Source organism: Ochotona curzoniae, unplaced genomic scaffold (assembly GCF_017591425.1).
Source record: "Ochotona curzoniae isolate NIBS_2020 unplaced genomic scaffold, NIBS_Ocur_1.0 contig_3527, whole genome shotgun sequence".
In the NCBI taxonomy this organism is placed as follows: Eukaryota; Metazoa; Chordata; class Mammalia; order Lagomorpha; family Ochotonidae; genus Ochotona; species Ochotona curzoniae.
Window position 1 is genome coordinate 1,246,395 of NW_024465897.1, and position 21,619 is coordinate 1,268,013.

The following is a 21,619-nucleotide window of genomic DNA, read 5'->3' on the forward strand; positions in this document are numbered from 1 at the left end:
ATGAAATTCCCAGGAACACACAACTATTTAAAAACAAAAATTTTTCCTCCATGCTTTCATCAAACCACGGGTTGCTGGGGTCCATGCAGTAGGTGTGAATAACACGAAGATGTGAAGAGAACAGCTCCCCTGGTTGGCAGGGCGGGGGTGGGGGAGCTTCCAGCTCTTTGGCAGGGCCTGACAGATTTCTCTCTGCCCACCTTGACACAGTTTCACCCCCTTTTTGCATGGACACTCAGCCATCCCACTAAGAATTTTGTGATCTATTGAGGTACTGTTTGCCCCTGTGAGATGGCTTTTTTTGCAACCAACATGAGCTTGAGTGTTAATGTTATTAATAATGTCTTGATGAATGGGCCTTTAGCTGTGCACAGGAGTACAATTAAATTCGTGCTGTTTCTGAACACCTTATTGTGTGCCTACTCATTGTCCTGAAATCTGACCCAGACCCCCCATCCCCATAAACCAAGGCCCCAGACTTTTTAACCCATACATAATTCAAGATAAGGGACTGGTTGTCACAGGCGGGGCCAAGGATAGAACCCAGACTTGAGGAGAGCAGGTGGGGACTGGCAAGCCAAGATAAACAAGGAATGTGGAATCCTCCCTCATTCATCTCTCAAACTGTTATAAATTGTGCCTCCCCCCACCCTCGAGGCTATGTCAAACTGCCCCTAAAGAAAACCTTGCACTGCTTCTGTATGAATAAAGCAGACAGCTTTCTCGCATGGTCCACAATGATCCTGGAATTTCAGTGGTCTGTTTCTCTTCTTTCTACCCCTACTTCCGCACCCTCCTCGAGCTCCGCAATCAGCTGGAGCTGGACACCAGCAACGCGTCATTCAATGTTAGTTTTAATCACAGAGCCTCTCTTACACTGTTTGCTGCAGTTTGAGTTTAGGAACCAGATCTTAGAGTCTTCTGTAACTTACTTTTACTGAAACAGGAAAGAAATACTCCTACAATTTTTGCAATACTGAATCCTGCAAAGGTAACAAAATAACCCACAGCCGAATGCAGTTGCTGACTGGTGATGGGGAGTCTCAGGTGAAGAGTCCTGTAGGAGCAGGTGCCATTTACCTGAGTCTTGGATCTAGGGAGGAACATAGGATGAACCTGCTGGGCAGAGAATAGCAAGCATAGAACACAGAGGGTGAAGGACGCTCCAGTGTCAAAGAGCTAAGGGAAGTGGCCGTAAGTGCTCAAGAGAGGAAAAGAACAGCCACACTGGATGTAAATGCCAGCCAAGTTTAATAAGGTAATAAAACAGAAAGAAGAAAAACCTGAACGTGTCTTATGTGTTTCGAAATTTCCTATGGATGCCAGAGATTGAGTTCAATCATAATGACCCAAAACTGAGTTGTTTATATCTGCGTATATGTGACACCTTTCTTTATAACACGATGCTGGAGCATAAATTATTCTGTACAGTACTCACATTCAGTCATGGGAAATACTAGAAAAGAAGTGTTGCATGCTTTTGGGGTTTACCACAAGACATTTGTCATGGATTACTTGCTTAAATCCTTAACCAAGAAAAGACTTGTATAATGGAATGAAAAAGTTTCCAAGGCATGATTTAATGGAACTCTGCCTGAGGATTTTTACACTCCAATACCTAATTTACCTGAAAATATCACCCTTCGGCATTTTACACCTCCAATAAAGTGATTGCCTTTTTGTAACTTCCATGTATTTGTAGGATATGTTGTGTCTTATACTAATAACATATCCCGGGGGGAAAAATCATTTGCAAAGCTACACTTAAAGGGAGACAAAGGAGAGCAATTCATAGAAGCCTTGCTGACTTGGCCTGTCCTTTCCATACAATCAATGTTGATTAGGTAACCAAGTGGAATCTGGAACTGGAGCATTCTGGCATTCTTTAGGGTCCTGTGTGTCATGACACATATGAAGACAATTCTCTTAAAAATATAGATTTTAAAGATTTATTTTATTTTTATTGGAAACTCAGATATACAGAGAGAAAGATCTTCTGTCCAATCTTCATTCCCCAAGTGGCTGCAATGGCCAGAGCTGAGCTGATTTGAAGCCAGGAGCCAGAAATCCCTTACATGTCTCCCACATGGACGCAGGGTCCCAAGGCTTTGGGCCATCCTCGGCTGCTTTCTCAGGCCACAAGCAGGGAGCTGGATGGGAAGCAGGGCCATTGGGACATGAACTGGTGCCCAAATGGGATCCCGGGCACATGCAAGATGAGGACTTTAGCTGCTAGTCCCACTTCAGAAATATTCTTCACTAGTTTGTGGTGGACTCAATGAGAAAAATAAGTTGTCCCAGAAAATTAATAATTTTTTTCTTATATCAATATGCACATTTCATGTTTTCTGACATTTGAAATTCATTTTCACATCTCTTATTCCTGTACTTTTCTCAGAACCACATTTCTGTGTTTGTGAGAGAATTCAAAGTTCTTTTTGGATGACACATACATTTTTTTTGCTTCCAACTGTTTCTGATATGTACCTTTCTCACCACACACATGGCAGGTTAGCTCACAATTTTTGAATTTCTGTATATTGTGAATATAGTTCTGCCTTTCATATCCCAGCGAAATTGAAATATATGTATTAGGGATTTATTAAAATGGAGTCTCTTTATATTTGGTATTCTGCCAAGTCTGCAAGTAGTTAGAAGATCTGAAAGTAGAGAAATGCCTCCAGTTTTGGAGGCATCTTGGCTTGCTGTGAAATGTGCAAGCTCAAGTCTTCAGGGCTTTTCTTCAGTAAAGCACAAGAGTGGCGAAGGTCACGGCTGGAGTTAGGATTTCCTATCACTGTTGCTCAGTGCGCACCCCTACCTGGTCACCTCACTGAACTAAGAACATTCATGTTTGTTGGAAGCTTGCAAACATCTGCCTAAACAGTTAAAACTGCTACTTGGACTTGAACAGCCCAGATTGGAGTGCTGAGTCAAACATAGATTGACTCCATTTCAAATTCAATTCCATTCTGAAATATCTGGGAGTGCAATGAGATTAGATTATTGTTTATACTCTAATGAAAGCATTTATGCAAGCAACTGAATTTCCAATGTTTGGTCCTGGTTTACTTGGTTTTCCATGATTATTCTCTTTCAGAATCCTCTTGATTTTTCACTAAGAAAATCTCCTGAATTATATGTTTTGTGAACAGGTAGAAAATGAGAATAAGTTTATTTTATTGCAAATAAGTAAGTACTTAAAAAAGGGAAATCTTCAACAATTTATCAGAAAAATGTGTACTATGCTATAGTATACTATAATATATGCACTTAAATTAAAATTATTTCAGGAAAATAATCTTTTTTTAAAAAATAGATTTATTTATTTTTTATTGGAAAGGCAGTTTAGATTTACAGAGAGAAGGAGAGACAAAGAGAGCAAAATCTTCCATCCACTTTATCACTCCCCAAGTGGCTGTAACAGCTGGAGCTGAGCCAATCCAAGGCCAGGATCCAGGAGCCTCTTTGGGTTTTCATGTGGGTGCAGAGTCCCAAGGCTCTAGGCCATCTTCTAATGTTTTCCTAGGCCACAACCAAGGAGCTGGAAGGGAAGTGAAGCAGCTTGGACATGCACTGGCATTCATATGGGATCCTGGTGGATGCAGGGTATGGATTTAGCCTCTAGACTACTGTGCTGGGACCGAGAATAATCTTCTAATTGCATTTTCTACAGAGGCTTGAAATACCATGACAATCTGCTTGAAGTTGCCCTATTCATGATCCTAAATCCAAGTTGAAATGTGTTTCATATTTTTAACACATTTTGAGATAATTTCACAGTTTAAAGTTATATGTATTCACATGTATTTTGACATATGTGTATATAGGAAATGTCTGATTCAAGATAAATTTCATACCTTATTTCACACGCTAATAAATTTTGGAAAGAACATTGAAACTCTATGATTTGAATAATTTTCTTTAAAAATTATTTTATTTTATTTTACTTTTAATATTATTCTTATTATCATTTTATTATGCAGTTCCATAGGTTCCTGGCATTTTCGTTATCCTCTCCCCAATTCCCTCCCCCCACCTAGATCCTATATAGCATTACTAAAATATAATTCTTCATACACACTCATTTGTCCATCATTGCGGACAGGGAAAATGGCAGAGAGTCCAGCATCCTATTGTCAATATGTAGTAAACAGTTTCATTGTAAGTCCATCTTTGTCTGGAAGTAGAAATGCATACCACATTGTATCCTCACATCTGGATGTTAGTCTCCATTACATAAGTACTGTACATTCCCTTAAATGAAAAGTCATGTTACAAAATCAACAATAGAAAGAAAAACAGAAATTTACAATGTCATGAAGTTAAATCACATGTAACTAGATATGACAGTCTCCATTACACAGCTGTTAAATGAAAAGCCACAGAACAAAATTAACATTAGGGAGAAAAAATAAATTAACAACACCAAGAAGTTAAATAACATGCTATTAAATGACTAACATGTAGCTGAAGAAATGAAAATCAAGAACCTTCTTGCAGAAAATGATGCTACTGTATGATCTAAGAGTCATTGAAGAATTTAATCAGAGGAAAGTGTTTTGAAGAGATGAAATCAACAGAAAACAACAAAACCCATGGGCTATAGTTTCCACTGATTTTTTGTTGGTGAAGTGTCTCTTCTAGATAATAAATAGATGGGTTTTGTTTTTAATCCAATCTACTAATCTATGATGTTTGATTGAGCTTAAGCCATTTACATTCAGAGTTTAATATGTATGGATGGTACTTTGGTCCTGTCATTTTAGGAATGGGTTGTTCATTGGTTTAGTCTTCTGTTGTCATTTTACTGGGATGTTCTTCACATTTGCCTTTGGTTTTGTTGGGTGCTATTCCTCTTCTCTGTCAAGAGAACATCTTGAAGTATCATCTGTAGGGCAGGCTTGAAAGAGGCAAATTCTTTTAACTTTTCTTGACTGTGGAAGAATTTTATTTCATTTTCAAAGACAAAAGAAAACTTTGCTGGATATCTTATCCTAAGCAGAAAATTTTTTTTCTTTTAGAATCTGGAAGATGTCACTCCATTCTCTTCTTACCTGTAGAGTTTCCTGTGAGAGGTCTCCTGTAAGTTTAATTGGCATTCCTTTATATGTCAATTGATTTTTCATGTGCATATTTAAAGATCTTTTCCTTATGTTTGATTGAAGAGAGCTTGATGATCATGTGTCTTGGTGAAGATCGCTTTTGATCAAGCCTGTTGGGAGTTCTGTGCCACTCCTGTTGTTGTTTCCCAATATTCTCTCTAGATTAGGGAAATTTTCCCTTATTATTTCATTAAATATATCTATAAAATCAGTTTCTCTTTCTGCACCTTCTGGGATTCCCATAACTCTTGTATTTGGCCTCTAAATGGTGTCTTTCAACTCTTGAATACTTTTTTTGGTCTGATCCAGCTCTACGTTCAATTTTTTGTTTGCTTCTCCCCTTGATGACAGAAAATATCTTCCAATTCTGAGATTCTTCTGCTTACTTCATTTTCTTCTGGAGACTCTCCACTGTACTTTTATTTTGCTTTACTGTGTTCTTAATTTCTGATATATCAGCCTTGAATTGCTTTATTGCTTCCTTAAATTCTTTGAACTCTTGTATGTGCTTTTTATTGTTGATCAGAAGCTTTATAATGAGTTCTCTGAAATCTGTATCACCCATTTTCTCGATGTTTTCCTCAGTTAACTCTGAGGTTGGAACAGGGTTTTGCTCCTTTGTAGGGGAGTTTTCAGTAATATTCATTGTGCCTCTGCATCTTCTTTTGCTCTTGGTCGTTGTACTTCTGGTAAGCAGAGTCTTCTCCTTGAGGCAGGTTTCTAAGCTGTATCGCCCAAAGGACTACAATTTGATTTTACTTATTGCCGTTGGTACACTTTTTGCTTGCAGTCAATTGTGCCACTTCCTCCAGCGAGTTCCAGGTCTGGGTTCTTATGTTAGATTTCCAGAAAGAACTCCACAACCCCTACTCCTGTCTCACCAAGCTCCACATCCTGTGATATCATGCTGAGGCTCCACCATTCTCTGTGCAACCTTTCTCCCATTTCTGGTTGGAGCAGGTCCCAGGTCCCAGGATTAGGGAGACACCAGGTGTCCTATATAGCTAGATTGTTGATGGTGCTGATCTTGCCAGAACCTGTTGGACATTAGGCCTGGGTGCCACATGGACCTATTCTGACCTATACTATGACACAGTCGGTACTATTTTCCTGTGGGACCAGTGCAATCCACTGAACTCAATGAGTTCTTGCGAGCTCAGCACATGCGCAGTTCACTGTTGTCCCCTGCAGTCCTAAAGCTATTGCCACAGTGTACAAAATGGTGCCTGACATACCGCCAGTAGAATTCCTGACCTGCTGGCCATCAGGTCTGAGGGCTACCCAGACTTGTCCTGGGTGGAACCTCTAGAGTGCCACATTGATGCAATTCAGTGAATCAGAAATGAGTTCACTCCCAGCTCAGCATATGCTCAGTCCTTTCCATTGCCTCCTTACGCAAAATGGTGCCCAATTCAACTCTAGGGGGCAGACTGGGCTGTGAAATCCACCCTGTTCTTGCACTGTCTGGGATCTGATGCTCTGTCTTTGCTCCTGGTCAAACAAATGGACCAGCAGGATGGACAGTTCTTTGTCTGGGTCACCTCCCACGCTCCCAGTGAAAGTCTCTTCCCACCTTGTTGCTGGTGTAGCTCCGGCCGCGGGTGGAATTCAGATCACCGTTAGCTGAATGCTGCTGGAATATTGGTCAATGCAACACCACACTCCTGTGTCTGCTGCTTTCTTGTGTCTGTCAGTCTCCAGGTACCCCTTTGCTATTGTTCTGTCCTCTCCTATTTCCTGGAATATGTCCTCTTTGCTTCACCCTGATTATCTGTTTCTCTGTCCATTTAAACGTGTTTTTACCCTATTTTGCCATCTTGATTCTCTTGGTTTGAGTAATTTTCATGAACCTACTCAGAAGATGAAGACTGGTAAAGAATTCAGTATGCCCACCAGGTGCCAGACTGTGTGTCATTCTCTGCAAACTTCCCAGAAATCCTCACAGCAGGGTGACCATTACATTTATAGTGCAATGTGAATTTGTGGAAGATGATAGGGGAGAGAATTTAAACACGATGGTAGGATTTCTCTCTGGCTCCAGATCCTATGTCCTATCCTCTTTATCTCATCATCTCCTTTCCTGAAAATCATATGTTAGGACTCATCAGTTGTGGGCTTGTCTTCACTCTGGTAGATTTACGTACGACCCACAGAGTTCTCTGTTGGGAACCTTTACCACTGGGCAGATTTATCTCTTCCTCTGCTCTGCTTTATGTACTCTGAGTTCAAATGCTTCATTCATCTCTAAGCTGCATAAACACTCTCTGACATCTTACTCTTTTATGTCCTCCTGCATCTCCACAGCTACTCTTCCCCCTCAGTTTTCAAGGCTCCTTACAGGTGGGCCTATTTTCCTTGTATGTGTTCCTATGGAATGTGTAACACACATAACTTGAGTTGGCATGGCAACATCCTACAGTACGTCCTTGATCAGTGCTCTGATAGTTAATTGTCTGGAGCAGAGTTTGACATCATACAATAGTTCATTGTTGGGCTACTTTCTTTGTTTCTAGTTCTACTAATAAAGGAGAGTTCATTTAATTTGAATTATTAGTAAAGGTTCAGGTCAAACCTAATCCCAACACTAAATGTCAGTGTGCCGTCCTTGGCACTAACACTGCTTGTCATGCTCCTGGATGAGGAACTTGAGGTCACGGAGGAAGGAGATAAGCAGAGGAGGTGGTTGGAGACGGGGTTGACAAGGGTCTCTGTTCCCCTCTCTTTCTGAAGTGACCATTACAATGACATGATCTAACCTCATTGTGTCTAATGAATTGGCACAGAAAACATATTTGGAAGCAGAAAAAGGGCAAGGTGTCAGTCCTTGGATGACTCTCCTTGTGTTTTTTTTCTCCTCTAAAACCACAAACTTTCTTCAGTTTGATATTTCTCTGAAGTGTTTGGTTCTGAGCTTAATCTGATCCACATGGGATTGTTGATTTTCTAACTGGATTTAGTCCAGGTTAGGATATTTCCTTCAAATGATTATATGATCCTTCTAACTATGTTACTTTTACATTTGTGAATAATTAGGTCTTAGGGACATCAGAAAAATTTATGTAGTGTTACCGACAATTTATTCCTATGAGAGCAGAAAGTCTGTAGTCAGGCACATTACCCATCCAATCTTCCCTGTGAAAGTATTTTGGATATTACTTATTTTTATTTGAAACCAGATTTACAGGGAGAAAATAAGAGACCTAGAGAGTTCTTCCATCCCCTTGTTTACTCCCCAAATGGCTGCAGAGGTTGGAAGCAGTTGCTTGGAAGGCAAAACTCTCTTCTGCACTTACTAGGAGAATATAGGGGCCAAAGGACTTGGGCCATGTTTGACTGCTTACGTAGGCACATTAATAGGGAGCTGCAACAGAAGTGGAATAGCTGGGACCTGACCCAGCACCCAGAGGGGATGTCAACATTGCAGGCAGAGACTTGCTAAGACACAATATTCGGCCCTGGATGTGGTTTCGGTTGTCACAGCTGGATGGATGTGGTGGCTGTATCTAAGATAGTCTGTGTTCAGAATCAGGATGTTGCTACATTTCCTCATTCACAGTCCAGCGCTTAGCAATAAAGATGATCCCTTTCTTTTGTATATATTTAGCAGTCTTTCCTGACTTTTAAGCTATTCGCTTAATTGAGGAGTTAAGCCTGATAACACAGTGAGAATTTCCTCAATCCTACTCTCTCCTGGGCAACCAGTCAGTGAGAAATTTTAATTATATAGAAAGAGGTTAAAAGTAGATTCACAGGGCCCAGTGCAATGGCTCAGTGGCTAAACCCATGCCTTGCATGCACCAAGATCCTATCTGGGTACCTGTTTATGTCCCAGTTGCTCCACTTCCCATCCTGCTCCCTGCTTGTAGCTTGGGAAAGTAGTAGAGGAAGGCCTAAAGCCTTGGAACCCTGCGCCCATGTGGGAGACCCAGATGAAGCTCCTGGCTCATGGCTTTGGATGACTGTTGCAGCCACGTGGGGAGTGAACAAGCAGATGGAAGATCTCCTTCTTTCTGTAAATCTGCCTTTCCAATAAAAATAAATAAATGTTCTGTAAAATGTAGACTGACAAGGACGAGAGAAAGAAAACTCATTCATTTGAGAAAATACGGTATTTGGAATGTCACACAAACCTTGTGCTTGCTTCGGCAGCACATATACTAAAATTGGAATGTCACACAAACCTTGATACTCTAAACCCAATTTTAGATATCAAGTTCTAGTTTACAAAATATAGAGGAGAGGAGAGGGGCTGGACATCTGATTAGAGTAAGACATCAGTAAGAATAAGTGTGCCCCATACCAGACATGGATATAGCATGTGGTTAGGGTTCCTGATTCCAGAGTCGCACAAATGCAGACCAGGAGTTGTATTGGTGGTGGTTTAAATAGGTGGGTTCTGTCGTACGCATTGGAGACCTGGATCAATTGGTATTTCTCAGATTACTCTCTTGCCAATAGTAAACATAAAGGAGTAAGCTAGCAGGATCCTCTCTCTTTCTCCCACTGTAAATAATTAAGTCATTGCTTTTTTAAATTAGAGAATCCTTGAGTCTCTACTTGAAATAAGTCTAGAGCAAATTCATGCTTATTTCTGGAATACCAACCTTGTGACAAAGTGTTAGGTAAATTGTCTGAAGTGGTGCAACACGAGAACCTTTAGAATTGGATCGAATTTTTGCCATGAGAACCTTTATCTGCTGAGTAATATTTATGAAAATAGTCAAAAAACATGAAGGTAAATTATCATGACTATATATCACTAAATGAAGGGTATATTGGCTAGTCCTTTGATTTCAACAATGTGTCATACAGAGAATGAGATGAACAATACATGTGCAGTACAATGGAAGAATGAAAACTAGGACTGTCCTAAGCAAATTTGATATGTGATCAACTCACCGTGAGATAAGCACATACAGCTTGTTTTGGGAATTAAGGTATTCACGATGATTTTGAAAACAGGAAATATGGTAAATAGATATTAGGATGAAGTTGTTAGGTGTCTAGAGAAACACACAGAAGTGAAATCTCAGGCTGAGGCACAATGTGTTGACTCGATCTGATTCACAAAGAAATGGAGTTCAAACTACTGTGGCTCCACACAGGCTTCCAAGCTGAAGCCAGGGAGTATGTGGAAGTGAGTCTCGGAGCTCCTGATTCACATGTCCAAGGCTGCAGCCTTAGTGATGCTCCAGTGAAATCACTCAGGGATCAACACGAGTCACGAATGGTGCACAAGTGCACAGGTGATGCCTTTCCGTCCACCTGCCAGAGCAGCTACGCTGAACCACCATGGCTCTCCTAGAGCAAGTACTATTTAAAAACTTTCCTTATTTGTAGAAGGAATCAAAATATTAAGACACTTTGAAAGCAATGTTGAAATGATAAAATTTACATTCCTTCATAATTAATGCATTTTTAAAAACAGATGTGAGATTAATAATAAACCCTCTTGTTGGATACATTTTAGAACACATTCTAAGGAGTAATTCTGGTTTATTGCTGAATGAATATGAACGACATGTCCACTTTTGAACATGAATTTGGAATGAATATGGACCATGTGGATGGGCATGGCAGAGCAGGGACTGGTTCTCCATGTAGGTCTTTGACTTGTGTCTAATTAAACTTTGATATGAGCTGAGGAAGACACAGATTGGACTGTGGAGGTGACTGTAAGGATGGAAATGAAGGGACACACAGAGGTCATGGGAAGCTTTAGTGACCATTATACAGGGTGAAGACAGGAGCTGTGATTGCCTAATTAATGGGCTTTTAATACATCCTCAGACTAATCTTCAAAAGCTGTGTTGTGTTTGCCCCTGAACTTTTCCATCTCCTAGAGGGACAGAGAGACTGAGGGACCTGCATATGATGACCTTTCCTGACAAAGGCACAGGTAAGTGGTGCAGCTTCTTTGGAAAGTGCAGGAAACAAATCAGCAGGGATATTTGGCATCACCTTGTCAAGGAATCAACAGGTGTGGGTTCCTGGGTCTCAGATGCCAGTAGAGAAACCCAGCCAACCACACTGGTTCTCACAGAGGAAGTATCCATTTCCCTTCTCCACTTCTGCTTTTCTGTTCAGCATCTCTGACATTGCTACATGGATCTGTACTAGGCTGAGACCAACTGTGTGAGAGCAACCCACTCTCACAGAAGTTCGTAACTCAAGAGGCAGCAGAAAATGGCTTTTCAGAATTCTTACATGTGGCCCCATGTCTGCATTCCCTGGATACCTTGAGGGACATGGCATCCAGACAGATAATCTAAAAAAAGGGGGCAGACCAATGTGTCGGAAAACACATGAAGCTAATTTGAATCTAGCAGGTGTACTGGTAACATCCACCACGTTAGAAGACACAAGGGGCATTCAAGTAGATTTCCTAACACCTGTGTACAAGATCAAGTTCTACATCAAGCCTTTTGAAGAAAGAAATTACCAGTACTGATTTACTGGGTTATCTATTTGCATTCATCATCTGATCAGCATTGTCTCTTTGCTTCACGTTCTAACTCTTGTGGGTGCACAGTGAGGTGGACCTACAGACTTTAGAAAAATCTTCTCAACCCTGGTGCAGTGAAGTCACTGACCTCTTAGCGCTAACAAAACCATTCAACTAAGGAGCATTCTTCCCCGCATCAGTCTCTAAGGCATCATTAAATGACCATCCCACATTCCTAGGCGCTGATGCAGTCTGACAGCAAGCATGGTTCCCCGCTCTGGAGGCACTGGCAAAAAGAAAAAAGAAGTCAAACATTTGTCTACACATTTTCCTCCACACCTTGAGCCTCCTTATCCTAATCAGAGGCCGCATGGGTATGCGTCACTCAATAGGTAATCCATTTTAAAAAACTTTAAATAAATAAAATAAAACCTAAATAATAATGATATATACATGTGCAGACACTTGATAGAGTGTAATTAAATGTTACTCATGGATATAATGCAAATCTTGAAGATATAATATGACCTCTATATATGTCAACTATTTCCTAATTATTTCTGTTCTTGACTAAGTCTATACCAAAGATAATAATGTGGCTGTATGCTTAATTTTGAACTGTGAAGTGCTGATTGAGTGTTCACAAATTATTATGGATCTTTGGACTCTGTGGTGAGGGAGAATTTAACTCTGACCCAGAACAGTTGTGGCCAGTTTCAGCTCTAATACTTAATGGGAGGAATTAGCAAAATACTTTTCACCTTTCAATTTCAGTTGCTTCACAGGTAAAAAATAATGTCAAAAGAGCACTTTTTGATTCATAGATTCATATAAATTGTGTATCATTCATGAGAGGATTAAAGCAGCACCATATATCAGCTGTAACAATTAATGAAAATGGAGGAACACATAACATAATCTTAACAGATAAATCACATTAATACTAACATCAGTGATATGCAACTGAATATGATCTCTCAACAAGCAAGATTTATTTATCCTAAATGGCAGCAAAACGTGCTGCTGAATGGAACTGTGGTTTTAGGGGCATTTTTCCTTTGACACAATATGATTAATTTAAAATATCATAATTTATTGTATTTGGAAAGTTTTAGGTGACAACTGGATTCATATTCATACCCTTAGTTCCCAAATCAAAAGCACCAGAACAAAGTTTATAAGTAATATGTTAGAGAGAAAGACATTGACTATGCCCAACCTCCCGGATTATTCTGCCTTGTGACTTCAGAATGATGTACTCGCTGCTCAGACTTGTCCTTGTGGGTAAGGGCTAATCCTAGGGATTATTTATGGTTTGCTCATCAGCTTTGTGAGCATGTTCCTGACTCAGGAAATCTTTGCAAAGGTCATTTCACAGTGCTCATGCTCACAGCGGCCTCTACCTTAGAATTAAACTGCAATTTCAATGTCTGTGAATGCAAATTTTCTCATGAGCAGCCTAACTTCAGCTGCAACACAGAACATACTCTCAACACCAGCAGGAGCTCAACACTTAGTGTCACAGTCTATTAGTACTCATGAATCAACTCTAAGTCCTATGTTGTGGCCACAAATTTTTTATTCACAATTAAGTGGCTTCCTTCCAAGTAACAAAACAAAAGGAAAGGATAAGATACTAAATGTAGTGAGTTTATGAGAATAATTTGGAGCCATGAACCACAAGGCCACTCACATAATTATCTTAACCATTTATCATGTATCAATTGATATCACAGCAGTTTTATAGTGTCTAATAAATGTTAAGAACAAGGCTAATGCTACAATATTTGAAGATAAAAAAATTAACCAAGGCTATATAAAATGTAAAAGGTTGGAAGCATCCCTGCTATATTACCAAACTATGAACTGAACGTCCCTGAGTTAGGCTTGGAGCTGATGCTTGAGTCTGTATATTTTAACTTCATTTTTATTTTAACCTAATGTAATTAACCAATTTTATTTTTTTTTATGATACAATTCCATAGGCTCTGGGATTTCCCTTCTTCCTCCCAAATCCTGCCGCTTCCCCCACTGATTTCCCTTATATTATTATAACAGTACAGTCCTGATAAATGCTCTGAAGTTCATCATCCTACTGTGTAAGTATGTCCTGACATCGTAGGTATGGACAATGACAGTGTCCAGCATTCTATTGTCAGGATATATTTAACAATTTCACTGCGAGCCCATCTTTGATTTGGAAGTAGCGATGCCTACTGCATTGCCTCTTCACATCTGTATGTGATAGTCTCTATTACACAGTTACTATTCATTCCCTTAAATGAAAAGCCACAAAACAAAATCAAGACCAGTAATAAACGTAGAAAATTTGCAACAACAGGAACTTAAATAACATGCTACTTGCTGGAGTCCAGCTCCAGCTGAGTTCGGAGCTCGAGGAGGGTGCGTGAAGTAGGCGTAGAAAGAAGAGAAACGGACCACTACAATTCCAAGATCATTGTGGACCATGCAAGAAAGCTGTCTGCTTTATTCATACAGAAGCAGTGCAAGGTTTCCTTTTGGGGCAGTTTGATATAGCCTCGAGGGTGGGGGGAGGCACAATTTACAACAGCTTGAGAGGTGAATGAGGGAGGATTCCACATTCCTTGTTTATCTTGGCTTGCCAGTCCCCACCTGCTCTCCTCAAGTCTGGGCTCTATCCTTGGCCCTGCCTGTGACAACCAGGCCCCCACCTTGAATTATGTATGGGTTAAAAAGTCTAGGGCCTTGGTTTATGGGGATGGGGGTCATTGACATTAGTTGGCCATTAGGCCTCTAAGCTCAGCCTTTAGGGTCACAGTAACAGGATAGCCTTTATGGTCCCAGTAGCTATATTTTCTGTCATAACAGTTTTAGCCCATACTCCCATCACTTCCATTAGTTTGTAAAATTCTTATCAAGCCATTTCCCCGAATGCATGCTCTAAGTCTGGGCCAGATTTCAGGGCAATGGGTAGGCACACAATAAGGTGTTCAGAAACAGCATGGGTTTAATTGTGCTCCTGTGCACAGCTAAAGGCCCATTCACCAAGACATTATCAATAACATTAACTCTCAAGCTCACGTTGGTTGGTTGGAAAAGCTATCTCACAGGGGCAAAAAATGTCTCAATAGATCACAAAATTCTCAGTGGGGTGGTTAAGTGTCCATACAAAAAGGGGGTGATAATGCGTCAAGGTGGGCAGAGAGAAATCTGTCAGGCCCTGCCAAACAGCTGGAAGCCTCCCCAGGCCCTGCCAAGCAGGGGAGCTGTTCTCTTCACACCTTCATGTCATCCACACCTACTGCACGGACCCCAGCAGCTACTGAATGTGTCAATGAAGAAAAGAAAATAAAAAACCATCTTCAAAAAATGCTACCGTATGAGCTATGTTTCACAAAAGAAATTAATAACAAAAGTATTTTTTAAGAAACGAAAATAAAAACAAAAATATCAAAACCCATGAAATGTAGCAAAACAGTATTGAGAGGGACAATGATCATATCAGGTGCTTATAAAAATTAGAAATATCTTAAATGAATGATACAATAATACATTTCAAGGACTTATTAAAAGAGAAAAAATGAACAGGATTTAGGAAAGAATAAAGATCACAGCAAAAATAAATGGAATTCAAACTAAAAAACTACAAACTGCAAGAAGAAAGAGCTGTTTTTTTTTTTTTAATTAGTTATGTTGCATTATGTGACACTGTTTCATAGGCTCTGGGATTCCTCCAACCCCTCCCCATGTCCTGTCCCCATGGTGGATTTCTCCACTTTGTTGCAATATTACAGATAAAATTAAGTCCAGATTCTTTCTTTGCAAACATATACAAGCATAGAGTCCAGCATCTTATTGTCCAGATACATTCGACAGTTTCTTGGGGAGACCATCTGTGGTGTAAAGATAAAGCTGGCAGAGTATCATCCCGATCAATTGGTCAATCGAATGCCCCAGCACAACATCAACAACAGTTTACAACATCATGGAATTAATTGACATGATTATTGAATAATTAATATGTTAAAACCATGCAAGTTCTTAACCACATCCTGTGACTACTTCATTGACATTTCATTTTTTTGTTTATACACAGAACCGGATGCTATGCACCATAAAGTGTCTATAGGCTACTATTCAGCTGTCTCGTATCTATTTTCATTTTAGTGTTTAGCAGTTTATAGCGTTGAAGCATAATTCTGCTGAACTTGGCAGATTTTAGGATAGTCTATACTGGCTTATAACTCTAACAAGGCATATGTCAACAACTGAGGTGCAGAACAGTTTTAGGAGTGGTGTGCAGAGAAATCTTCAATACCCTAGTGAGGCGTAACTAATCTTAGTGTCCTACCTAGTAAGGTATATGTGGATCCACGCTGACTGTTTCCTGTCTGGTTCTAAGCTTTCCTTGTTGTTCTCTTTCTATTCTAATTTTTTTTGGCGGGGGTTGGGGGAGCTCTGGAGCAAACCTGATGGTCATTGCAAGAGAGGGTGGGGATCCAAAGTTGGAACTAAGTAAGGACCAGAAAAGGCTCCTCTCCCTAGTCCCGAAGGAAGCTTACTGTTCTGTTTCTGCAGACTGCTCAGGGTTCCTGGGCGTTGTTCCAATGACCTTGGATCATGCAAGGAAGGATTTGGGCTTCTTCCATCTCATGTGGTAGATCCAAATGGGGCTGGGTGACCTCAGAGTTCTTGGCCTCTGAGGGCACTCCAATTCCCCATGTTCTCCTTGGCTATTGGGATGTAGTCCTTGGTGCCCATACTGATAGTCCCTGGTGAGGCTCTGAGAGTCTCCAGGGTTGGGATACATTTCATTGTCTCTGAAGAGTTTTATAGTTATTTTTCTGAACTCCTTGTCTGAAAGGTCGTCAATCTCTGCGATTGACCAGGTCTTTTGGTGACTTTTTGGGGTGGCATTGGCTCCTTTCTCAGATTCATTTATTTTTTCTGTGACCTCGCCCCGTGTCTATGTGATGTTATTGCTGGCTTCAAACCCTCGACCTCTGCTGCCACCTAGTGGTTGACCTGACGTCTTGCTGACCTAGAATTTTTTTTTTTTTTTTTTTTTTTTTTTTTTAAGATTTATTTATTTTTGTTGCAAAGTCAGATACACAGAAAGGAGGAGAGACAGGGAGGAAGATCTTATGTCTGATTCACTCCCCAAGTGACTGTAATGGCTGGAGATGCACCGATCCAAAGCCAGGAGCCTGGAAGTTCATCTGGGTCTCTCATACCTACCTAGAATTTTTTTTTTTCTTCTTTGTGGCACCTTGGTTCCCCTCTCCCTACTTCTTCAGGCTGCGATCTTGTGGGCCGTTTAAAACAGGGTGATCTTTATCATAGCTTTTGGGTCTCCCTTCTGTGGGGTTCTCGTGGTCCTGGGATTGGCGCTGCCCGGTGCTGGGGAGTTCCAGTTCCCAGTATCACCCAGGCTGTTTCTGTGCCTAGTTGCCCTCTCTGGCCTCTCTGCCCAGATCCACCTGCCCCTCTCCTCCTGCTAAGAGCAGGCACCTCCCTGTGTTAGCGACTCACCAAGGTTTGCTCCCTGAATTTCACTTGCCAGATTTTGCTCCAGTCTCCACGGCCCGGGGCACCCTCCTTGTCCTTCTCAGGTTGCTGATCCCAGTCTTTCACATCTGTTTTACTGCTGTGTGCCATCTTTCTCTGTCCTGGCGACACTGCGGGATTTCCCACAGTGTTCCCTGCAGTTCTTTTCCTTTCAGGCTCACTTCAGACTGCTCCCGTCCCTAACTTTTAGGACCCTCTGTGGGAAGCCATACATACAGGCAGAGGCCCATGAAGCTACATACAAAACCTAAACAGCTCTCATGACCAGGAATACGTATTAAAGTTAAACATATAATTGGTTCCCCCCCCCCCCCGAACATAGCTACTCCCTAAAGACTAGCCACAGGGAATAGTTAAGACCCATCCCCTGACCAGGAGACTTGGTTACCATAACAACTCTCCCTGGAACTCTGCATCCCTGGTCGTTACAACCTTTCACCCTGCCAACATCCTGCTTTATCCTGTCTAACGCCCTTCACCTGCGGTGCCTGGAATCCTGACTGCACTAACATTTGGCTGCCCCTAATTGCCTGCCTGCCCTATCTTCCCCTCCCAACATCCCCCCTGACTGAGTATATCAGCTGGCTGGAGAAAATAAAAAATGCCACTTGATCAGACTCCTGTCTTGTGGTCATTTCCTCCATGTCTCGTGTCCCCCATCCCTCGATGTTGCAGGGTCTTCGTCACGTGTTGATGTGCAGCTTGTTGGGACAACCCTCAGTCACATTGGTATAACCCCGTCAGCCATCTTGACTCCTCTTAAATGGCTGTTTTTAAAAAAGCTCTTTAAAAAAAGATGAATAAAGCAAACTTTTAGCCAAACTAGCAAAGAAAAGCCAGATAGAATAAACAAAGAAAAGTATAGATTAAAAATGAAACATTCTAAGAAGCTAAGAAGGTATTCTGTTCTTGCTGAATGGACCCTTTAATCACTCTTCACTGCTTTTAATATTTTTCATATCAAAGACTATATTATCTGATATAAGAAAATGGCTATACCAGCTCATTTTTCCTATCCATTAGCCTGGAATATCTTTTTTCATTTTTAATTTTAGTTTCCACATATCTTTGCTGGGGAGAGGTGTCTCCTGCAAGCAACAAATAAATGGGTTTGTTAGAGTAAAATGTTAGGGTAAAATGTTATTGTTGGGCAGTGTGAGATTCCTTTGCGCTGAAAAACTGCTACTTTGCCAGGCCAGGAGGCGCCTGGACTTTGAGAGGATTCTGCTTTAGTGATAAATCTGTTCTTTGCTGTCCTGCAACTTTGTGAACCCAAGTACAGGAAGGCAAGGGCACAATTCTTCTCCGGTCCCAGGAACAGGAGGAAAATAAGAGTGTAAGAATGGGGTGAGCCATACAGATAATGGGTATGGGAACAGAACAGGCTGCCTCTGCCAGAAGGCCATAAAAATAACATGTTTAAGGTTGTTACTTTTGATGTATTTCCCAGCCCAAAAGGGCCTATATAAGCTTCTGGCTTGGGCTGTTCGAGGTCCAACCACCCGGCTTGGCTGGCCTGTGTGCCCCAAGTGCGGTCTGGCCCCAGCATGCTGGCGCAATAAACTGCTGTTTGCTGTTTGCATTGCCAGCGAGACTCTTTGTCGTTCTCTGGGGGTTGACTAGCTCACACCCTGACACCCGGGGGCTTTAGCCCGGACTCCAACAGGTTTTCTTTTTTTGATCCATTCCATTAATTTATGATGTTTGTTTGATGAGTTTAAGCAATGTTGGTAGGTAGTAATCTGGTCCTGTCATTTTTGCAAAGGACTATTCATTATTTGATGTAGTCTTTTGTTATTTTATTGTGATATTCCCCACATCTTCCTTTGGTTTTAGTGGGTGCTATTCCTTTTCTCCGTCAAGAGAACATCTTTAAGCATCATTTGAGCTTCACTGGGGAAGAATTTTCTTTCATTTTCAAAGACAAAGGAAAGCTTTGCTAGGTAAGTGATTCAGGGCTGACATGTTTTTCCTTTTAGAACTGGAATATGTCATCCCATTCTCTTCTGACCCGAAGAGCTTCCTTGGGGAGGTCAACAGTGAGTCAGATTGGGATTCCAGCATATGGTAATTGATTTTTTCATGTGCATATTTAAAAATCTTTTCCTGTGTTCAACTGAAGAGAGCTTGATTTTCATGTATTGTAGTAAAAATCACTTTTGGTTGACCTATCTGGAGTTCTGTGCCCCTCCTATATGTTGTTTCCCATTTTTTCTCTAGATTAGGAAATTTTCCCTTATTATTTCATTTTTAAACCCAGCTTCTCTTTCTCTGTGCCTTCTGGAACTTCAACAATTCTTATATTTGGGCTTTTGATAGAGTATCTTAATCTTGGATACTTTCCTTAGCTTGACTCAGTTCCACTTTAAGCTTTTTAAAATGTCTTGCAATTCTGAGATTCTTTCTTCTGCCTCACTCATTATTGAGGCTTTCCACTGATTTTTTTAATTTTAATTTTTTAAAATATAGTTTTGGCAATCTTTACATAGTTAATTAGGGTAAAAAGGTTCAAGGGTTGTAGGAAAGTGGGTAAGACTATTATTTTTTCCATATTATTTCCTTCATGTTTAAAGGGGGGTATTAAGGGGAAGTCCCACCCAATTTCCCACCCTCCCCAGGTCCCGGATGTAGGGCATGCTCTGAGGTTCTTGCTCAAGTGGTTTTGATAGTTCACCAGTTATGAATCGCTGCCAATCTTGCCACTCCAAGCACGATGAGGTCTTTGAAGAATCTACTGATTGACATAGTTCAACATAGAGTCTCTGTTTGCCCCGTATTTCGCTGCCAAGATATAGCTGAGATGGTTGGTTGAGCTGTTCTGTCTTCTCTCTGTTCTTGGTTAGGGTTCTGAGTTCAGCATTTCGATTGGGGAGATCTCCAAAGAAACTTTGTCTGAGGTGTTCTCAAACCAGATTCTTGTATGTGCTAGCAAGTACAGGGCCCGGCACAGTCCATGTCCCTGATCAGCTGGTCCACTGAATTTTTAATTTGTTGCATTGTGTCCTTCATTTCTAACAGTTGGGCTTGATTTTGTTTCAATGTTGCTATTTTCGGTGTGACATAATCCTTAAATTCTTTGAACTCTTGTATGTGTTTCTAGTCACTTGTAAGAAGCTTTGTAACAAGTCTTTTAAATTCTTTATCCCCTGGGTGGAAGGCTGGTTGGGGCTTCTTGCTTTATTTTGCCACTTACCCCTGATACAGAAAAGAGAGAGAGGGAGAGAGAGAGAGATAAAGAGAAAGAGAGAGAGAATGTGGAAGCAATGGTCTTGCCCACTTTCCTGTAACCCTTGACCCTTTGTACCCTAATCAACTATGTGAAGACAATCAAAATAAAATAATAATAAAAATTTGTTATCCACAATTTCTTTGACATCTTCTTCAGTTACATTTGTTGCTTCTCTTCCTCTTCTTTTGCTCTTGATCATTGCTATTCTGGTTAGATTCCTGTCCTTAGCTCTAGTTTCTAAGCCATGTTGCCCGTTGGTGTACAGCTCAGTTTTACTGATTGTGTTCAGTACCTGGTTATTCACTTATAGTCACCTGTGCCATTCCACTGCCGCCCTCTGTTCACGGCTCTCCAGGTGTCCCTCTGATGTCAGTCTGTTCTTTCTTCTTTCCTGGGGAACCACATCCTCTCTGCTTCACCCTTGTAATGATACTCATTCTGTCTAAGTGTGTCCTTACTCTAGCCCACTATTTTGTTTCCCTTTAGTCTGTACCGCTTTATTTTGTCTTCTTTTATGTGTCAATGCAGATCTTAAGGTATAAGCCTGTAACAGGCAGATCACATGAGGAAATAAAGGGAACTGGGAACCATACTTTAGCTACAGGAGTGCACATTCATTGGGTACCCATTGCCTTAATGACAGCTGACCAGTAGTGTTTCTGTTGCAGACTCATCCAGTTTGACTAGAGATTTCCTTCCATCATCACCTTATCACGCAGGTGCCTGGACGTAGTGCTGAGGGCCAGCATTGTGGTGTATCACTCTAGCCCTCCGCTTGTGCACTCCCAAACGAACTACAATATGAGTTCCAGCAGCTTCATTGCTGATCCAATTCCCTGCTAATGTGCCCGAATGCTTAGACCCTTGCATGAATATGGGAGACCCAGATGGATTTCTGAAATTCTAGCATAGACTGGCCCAGCTCCAGCCATTGTAGCCATTTCGGAGTAAACCAGCAAATGCAATCTCTCTCTCTCTCTCTCCCTCACAAACACTGACTTTCAATGCATATGACTTCATTCTTGCTATAAAATAATATGTATTTCTTCACTTTTGGAGATTTCAATTTAGAAAAATTGAAGTACCTGTCCCCACTGACCTCATCAACTGGCTTGATTTTTTTTTTAATGTTTGCTATGGACAGTTAACTGAGGTTAATAATTTAGTTTATTTAGAGAAGTTAAGATTAGTAGTCAGTAAAGAGGCATAGCAGGAAACTCTGGAAGCTTCTTTCCCTCATAATTACACAAAGGATCCAAAATAGCAGAGAGAAACTAGTAGAGGGACCTG